This window comes from Oncorhynchus mykiss, chromosome 17, assembly GCF_057628025.1.
Source record: "Oncorhynchus mykiss isolate SJ-2025 chromosome 17, ASM5762802v1, whole genome shotgun sequence".
Lineage (NCBI taxonomy): Eukaryota > Metazoa > Chordata > Actinopteri > Salmoniformes > Salmonidae > Oncorhynchus > Oncorhynchus mykiss.
In genome coordinates this window covers 3,304,492-3,311,647 of record NC_143038.1, presented here as the reverse complement: position 1 = coordinate 3,311,647, position 7,156 = coordinate 3,304,492, and positions in this window count along the sequence as shown.

The window sequence follows — 7,156 nt, the reverse complement described above, 5'->3', positions numbered from 1 at the left end:
CAAAACTTCCATGTATCTTATTCATTGATGATGTAAATTCATTCATGATGAAGGTTAATTTTACACTCAGTAACTTGCATAAATAGATTTTTAAAATCAATTTACTGTCATTACTGCATTTCCCTGGTGTTGTCTCTGAAGTCATCACAGTTTGTTTGAGGTAAAAGCTGATCTGTAGATTACAAAGCCTCACCGTCTTCTGAGTTATTAACAGGCGAAGACAAATTTACGTCCCAAATGCTACCCTATTCCCTACATAGTGCAGTACTTTTGATCAGACCACCGGATTCTATTCAAAGGGAAGGCACTACGTAGAGAATAGGGTGCCATTTGGGACTCAAGCAGAGCCTACCAGAAGAAAGACAAAGGAAAGGGGGATATCAAATGGAGGCAGCCAATCTTGGCTCAGGATTACGAAAGAGGGAGGAGCAGGGAATAAGGCCACGTTAGGGCAAGAGTTAAATCTGTCTAAACGTTCTGCCTAAACAGAAGTTGTATAACATTTAACCCACTGGTGCTGGAGGACTTCTGTACTGAACACCATTGGTGTTGGCAGACTCACTCCACGCCCATGTGGTACAGATGTTTACCTTGACAGAGTTGACCTTGTGTCTTTATTGACCTTTTATTTCAGTATTTGCACTTTGTCTCTATGCACACTCTCAGGGCCCTACACACTCGCACACACTGTCACTATGCACACTCTCAGGGCCCTACACACTCGCACACACTGTCACTCCAACACACACACAAACGCTCACTCCATCATTTGCTCACTCACACATAATATGCACATACATTTAAACTGACTCTACACACTAGCACACCCACTCACATACAAGCTGCTGCTACTTTGTTAATCTAATATCCTGTTGCCTAGTCACCTTACCCCTATCCATATCTACCTCCATCACTCCAGTATCCCTGCATATGTAAATATGGTATTGGAATTGAGTTCTAAATATTTGCTGTATATACAGTACCAGTTAAAAGTTTGGACACACCTACTCATTAAAGGGTTTTTCTTTAATTGTACTATTTTCTACATTGTAGAATAATAGTGAAGACATCAAACCTATGAAATAGCAAATATGGAATCATGTAGTAACCAAACAAGTGTTACATATATATTTTATATTTGAGTTTCTTCAAAGTAGCCACCCTTTGCCTTGATGACAGCTTTGCACACTCTTGGCATTCTCTCAACCAGCTTCATGAGGTAGTCACATGGAATACATTTCAATTAACAGGTGTGCCTTGTTACAAGTTAATATGTGGAATTTATTTCCTTCTTAATGCGTTTGAGCCAATCAGTTGTGTTGTGATAAGGTAGGGGTGGTATACAGAAGATAGCCCTATTTGGTAAAAGACCAAGTCCATATTATGAACATCTCAAATAAGCGAAGAGAAAGACAATCCATCATTACTTTAAGATACGAAGGTCAGTCAATACGGAACATTTCAAGAACTGAAAGTTTCTTCAAGTGCAGTCGCAAAAACCATCAAGCGCAATGATGAAACTGGCTCTCATGAGAACCGCCACAGGAAAGGAAGACCCAGAGTTACCTCTGCTGCAGAGAATAAGTTCATTAGAGTTCCCAGCCTCAGAAATTGCAGCCCAAATAAATGCTTCACAGAGTTCAAGTAACAGACACATCTCAACATACACTATTCAGAGGACACTGTGTGAATCAGGTCTTCATGGTCGAATTGCTGCAAAGAAACCGCTGCTAAAGGACACCAATAATAAGAAGAGACTTGCTTGGGCCAAGAAACACGAGCAATGGACATTAGACCGGTGGAAATCTGTCCATTGGTCTGATGAGTCCAAATTTGCGATTTTTGGTTCCAACCGCTGCGTCTTTGTGAGACGCAGAGTAGGTGAATGGATGATTTCCGTATGTGTGGTTCCCACTGTGAAGCATGGAGGAGGAGGTGTGATGGTGTGGGCGTGCTAAGCTGGTGACACTGTCAGTGATTTATTTAGAATTCAAGGCACACTTAACCAGCATTGCTACCACAGCATTCGGCAGTGATACGCCATCCCATCTGGTTTGGGCTTAGTGGGACTATCATTTGTTTTTCAACAGGACAATGGCCCAACACACCTCCAGGCTGTGTAAGGGCTATTTGACCAAGAAGGGGAGTGATGGAGTGCTTACTTAGTGTTTTTCATATTTCTTATTACTATAATTTTTTTGTAATACATTGTTATTAATTATTGCATTGTTGGGCTTTGAGTTTGCAAGAAAGACATTTCAATGTACTTGTGCATGTAACATTAAAACTTGAAGTTGTAAAGTCTGCTTCCAACTCACACCCTCAAACACGTAGATTCCCTGAACACAGCTTACTTTCCAGACCATTTTCCGGCTCACTGTCAAACACCTAGATCTCCTGAATGCAGCTCACTCTCTAGATCCCAATCACCTGAATTCTAATCACCTGTTCACACACCTGTATGTCATTATCACACACTATTTAGTTCAGTTCTTTGCACCCCATCACTGTGAGGTGTTGTTGGTTTTGTGACACATGTCTTTTGGAGCGCTGTTGCCTGTGATTTTTGCCTATTCCCTGCCTGATTTCCTGTTATCTACCTATTGCCTGATCTCCCGGACTACATTACTAGCCTTTTCCCTGCCTGTACTGTTGCCCTTTTGGACCCCCTGTGTATGACCTTCTGCCTGCCCCTGGACCCAGTTACCTGCCTCCTCCTGTGGTCCATTGCGCCCCGAGTTTGAAACCAGCTCTCTGTCTCCCCTCGTGTTCATTACAGATGTAGGACCTTAATTTGAGCCAGTTTGCTACAGCAGGAAAACAATCCTGCAGCAACAGGAAATGTGAATTATTATGTGGATTATAATTTATGGACATGTTTGTATGGGTTGATGGAATTTTCAAAAGGGAAAATCAAGTCTGAAATGTCAGTGGATTCTTTTGTATTTATTCCCTACATTGCAGGAAAGTTCTAATTAAGATCCTACATCTGTAAAGCTAGTCCCGAGAACCAGGGAGTCATTGATTTCCACAACAAAGGCATCAGTCTACATGGAGATTGTGCAGACAATATTATGTAAGACATTTGAAGACACCCTTCAATGAATAAATTCCATTGAGTTGCTATGGGCAGGTTACTGAGAATGTATATGTTTTGTTAAATTGCATTACAACAACGACGGCAAGAACAAGTAAAGACCATAAACAAACTGACCACAAAGTTGGTTGTCTAACACATATACAGAGCATTCGGAAAGTATTCAGACCCCTTAACTTTTTCCATATTTTGTTACGTTACAGCCTTATTCTAAAATTGATTCAATTGTTTTTTTTTTCATCAATCTACAAACAATACCCCATAATAACAAACAAAATATCACATTTCATAAGTATTCAGACCCTTTATTCAGGACTTTGTGGAAGCACCTTCAGCAGAAAATACAGCCTCAAGTCTTCTTGGGTATGATGCTACAAGCTTGGCACACCTGCACAGCCATTTACAGGTCTCTCCAGAGATGTTCCATCAGGTTCAAGTCCGGGCTCTGGCTGGGCCACTCAAGGACATTCAGAGACTTGTCCTGAAGCCACTCCTGTGTTGTCTTGGTTGTGTTCTTAAGGTCGTTGTCCTGTTGGAAGGTGAACCTTTGCCCCAGTCGGAGGTCCTGAGCACTCTGGATCAGGTTTTCATCAAGGATCTCTCTGTACTTTGCTCCATTCATCTTTCCCTTGATCCTGACTAGTCTCCTAGTCCCTGCTGCTGAAAAACACCTGCACAGCATGATGCTTCCACCACCATGCTTCACCGTAGGGATGGTGCCAGCTTTCCTCCAGACGTGATGCTTGGCATTCAGTCCAAAGGGTTCAATCTTAGTTTCATCAGACCAGAGAATCTTGTTTCTCGTGGCCTGAGACTCCTTTAGGGGCCTTTTGGCAAAATCCAAGCGGACTGTCATGTGCATTTTACTGAGGAGTGGCTTCCATCTGGCCACTACCATAAAGGCCTGATTGGTGGAGTGCTGCAGAGATGGTTGTCCTTCTGGAAGGTTCTTCCATCTCCACAGAGAAACTCTGGAGCTTTGTCAGAGTGACCATCGGGTTCTTGGTCACCTCCCCGACTAAGGCCTTTCTCCCCCAATTTCTCAGTTAGGCCAGGTGGCCAGCGCTAGAAAAAGTATTGGTGGTTCCAAACTTCTTCCATTTAAGAATGATGGAAGCCACTTTGTTCTTGGGGACCTTCAATGAGGCAGACATTTTTTGGTACCCTTCCCCAGATCAATCCTGCCTCGGAGCTCAACAGATAATTCCTTCGGCCTAATGGGCATGACTTGGTTTTTGCTCTGACATGCATGTCAACTGTGGGACCTTATATAGACAGGTGTGTGCCTTTCCAAATCATGTCCAATCAATTTAATTTACCACAGGTGGACTCCAATCAAGTTGTATAAACATCTCAAGGATGATCAATGGAAACAGGATGCACACAAGCTCAAATTTGAGTCTCATAGCAAAGGGTCTGAATACTCATGTAAATAAGGTAAAACCTGCTTTCGTCATTTTGGGTTTCTGTGTGTAGATTGATGAGGAAAAATAATAATTGAATCAATTTTAGAATAAGGTTGTAAAGTAACAAAATGTGGAAAAAGTGAAGGGGTCTGAATACTTTCTGAATGCATTGTATATTTAAGAGAGAGAATGAAATAAATAACATTGGATGATTTCTTTGTTTAACCTCAGAAGACACCCTCTGAAACCATTAGTTCAGCTGAAGATGGTGGGAACATTGAACAAAAACCTCTGAATTTCAACTTAGGTTTCCCATGAAAAATGATTTGAATTTGAATACGTAGGGGAGTGTAAATGTTAGCTAGAAAATTAGCAGGATTGTGGTGGGTGGGACAAACAGCTCTAGCTAACCCATGTAAATGACCAACTATCCCTGTTAGATTCTCTCCATAATACTCACATGACACATTTAAACCAGTCCTAAACATTTGTTCGAGCTTAAAAACACATTTTTTGCATGAATCACCAAAAAGCGGAGAGTCCAAAACACATAATAGAACAAGGACTATGTTCACAGGGCAGCTGGGTTAGGTTCAATTCACGGGTCAATTCATAGTAAAGTTCACGCAAACACAGATCCTTAGTATGAGTTGCCCATCATTTTAAATATTTACACCCAGATTTCCTTAGCGTTTGAACCAGTTTTTTTCAAAAGGGGAATTCAACATTGAGGAATAAACAAAAAGGTCAAATGAAGTTGGAATAAATTATAAAACACGAATGGCTCTATTCAATCCGTATCATGGCAGTGCAACATTACAGCGCGAATGAAATTAGCGGGGACTGCATTCACAGTAAAATCTGAATATGTCAGCTCAATCGGAAATGACTTTTACATTTCTATCACACAATCGGTAACACTTCAGTGAGACAGATTGAATGGAGCCCAAGTGTAAATCCTACCTAAAGTTTGTTTTAGATTAGTTTTTTGGTTGCAAACACTTAGTTAAACTGGGCCTTAATAAGACCACAAAAGCTCTTCTCTTAGTATCTCTGCAGTTAACACAATTAGCCCTTGCAACAACTACAGGCCACTGATACACTACCCTCTCACCCCTACTAAAACAGTCCCTCTCTCCCTATAAATACCAACCTAAAGCTTACTTTACATCAGGGTTACCAATGTGTGTTCATCCATTCAATTACACAACAGCCTACACATGCCAAGACATTATACACTGCTGTACATACTCAAAGTGGCCGGTGCCATGTGTAAGCCTATTACAGGGCCTTAACTCTGCAGGCACGTAGCCCACAGTGGATATACATATATACACTGCATCCAAAATGGCACCCTTTTTCATTACCCATAGGGATCTGGTCAAAAGTAGTGCGCTATATAAGGAATCGGGTGCCATTTGGGACTCGCTACATGCTCTGGATGTTATGTCAGGCCAGCTAGCAGCATGGGACGGGCTGGTGGCCAGTAAACACCCAGTAGGATACACAGTACACACGGTCATGCATTGGCCACTGGGTTTACCTCCAGCTTACCTGCAGAGGTTAACTCTGACCTCTGGGACAGAGTGCGCGAGCGACAGTGCAAAGGTCAGAGGGGATTAAGTCAGAGGTGTATAAAAGGGGAGGACAGTCGGAGAGGAGGAAGAGAGATACAGCAGGATCTCAGTAGGATCAACCCAACTCCGGAGAACTGTTCACTACAGACTGCAAAGACAGGTAGGATGAAACTGCAGCGTCCTGTTACGCTCAGCTCTGAGCATTAGCTACCTTTATTGCATGCCCTGTAAGGGTCATTTGGCATCAATGCCTTAGACAATTGCAGAAAACATTTTAAAGTGTAGAGAATTCACTGGAAATATTGTACTGTTCCCATGTAGTTGTCTTGTTGAGATTGTGCTCCATTGCTGATGGTCATTGACTGGGTAGCGTTCAATGCACTTGCTTTAGTGCTGGCTCTGGAGAAGGACCTTTGTGGACTTCACAGGAGGTTGGTGTCACCTTAATTGGGGAGGACGGGCTCATAGTTGGAACGGAATAAATGAAATATCAAACTCATCAAACACATGGTTCTCATGTGTTTGATACCATTCCCGTCACTCCATTCCAGCCATTATTATGAGCCATCCTCCCCTCAACAGCCTCTTGTGGTAGACTTGTGTGCTGTAGACTTGAGACAGCTCACACAACTGACTCTTGAGGATGAGAGCAGAGTCTAATAGAGAGGCTGGAGCTTTTCATTCAACACACTGATAGACAGGGAATTGAATTGTGCTGGAGGACACTAGGGGGAGACCAGTAGACAATACCAGGACACCAGGAGGAGACCAGCAGACCAATAGGCAATACCAGGACACTAGGAGGAGACCAGCAGACCAATCATCAATACCAGGACACTAGGAGGAGACCAGCAGACCAATAGGCAATACCAGGACACTAGGAGACCAGCAGACCAATCATCAATACCAGGACACTAGGAGGAGACAAGCAGACCAATAGGCAATACCAGGACACTAGGAGGAGACCAGTAGACCAATAGGCAATACCAGGACACTAGGAGGAGACCAGCAGACCAATAGGCAATACCAGGACACTAGGAGGAGACCAGCAGACCAATCATCAATACCAGGACACT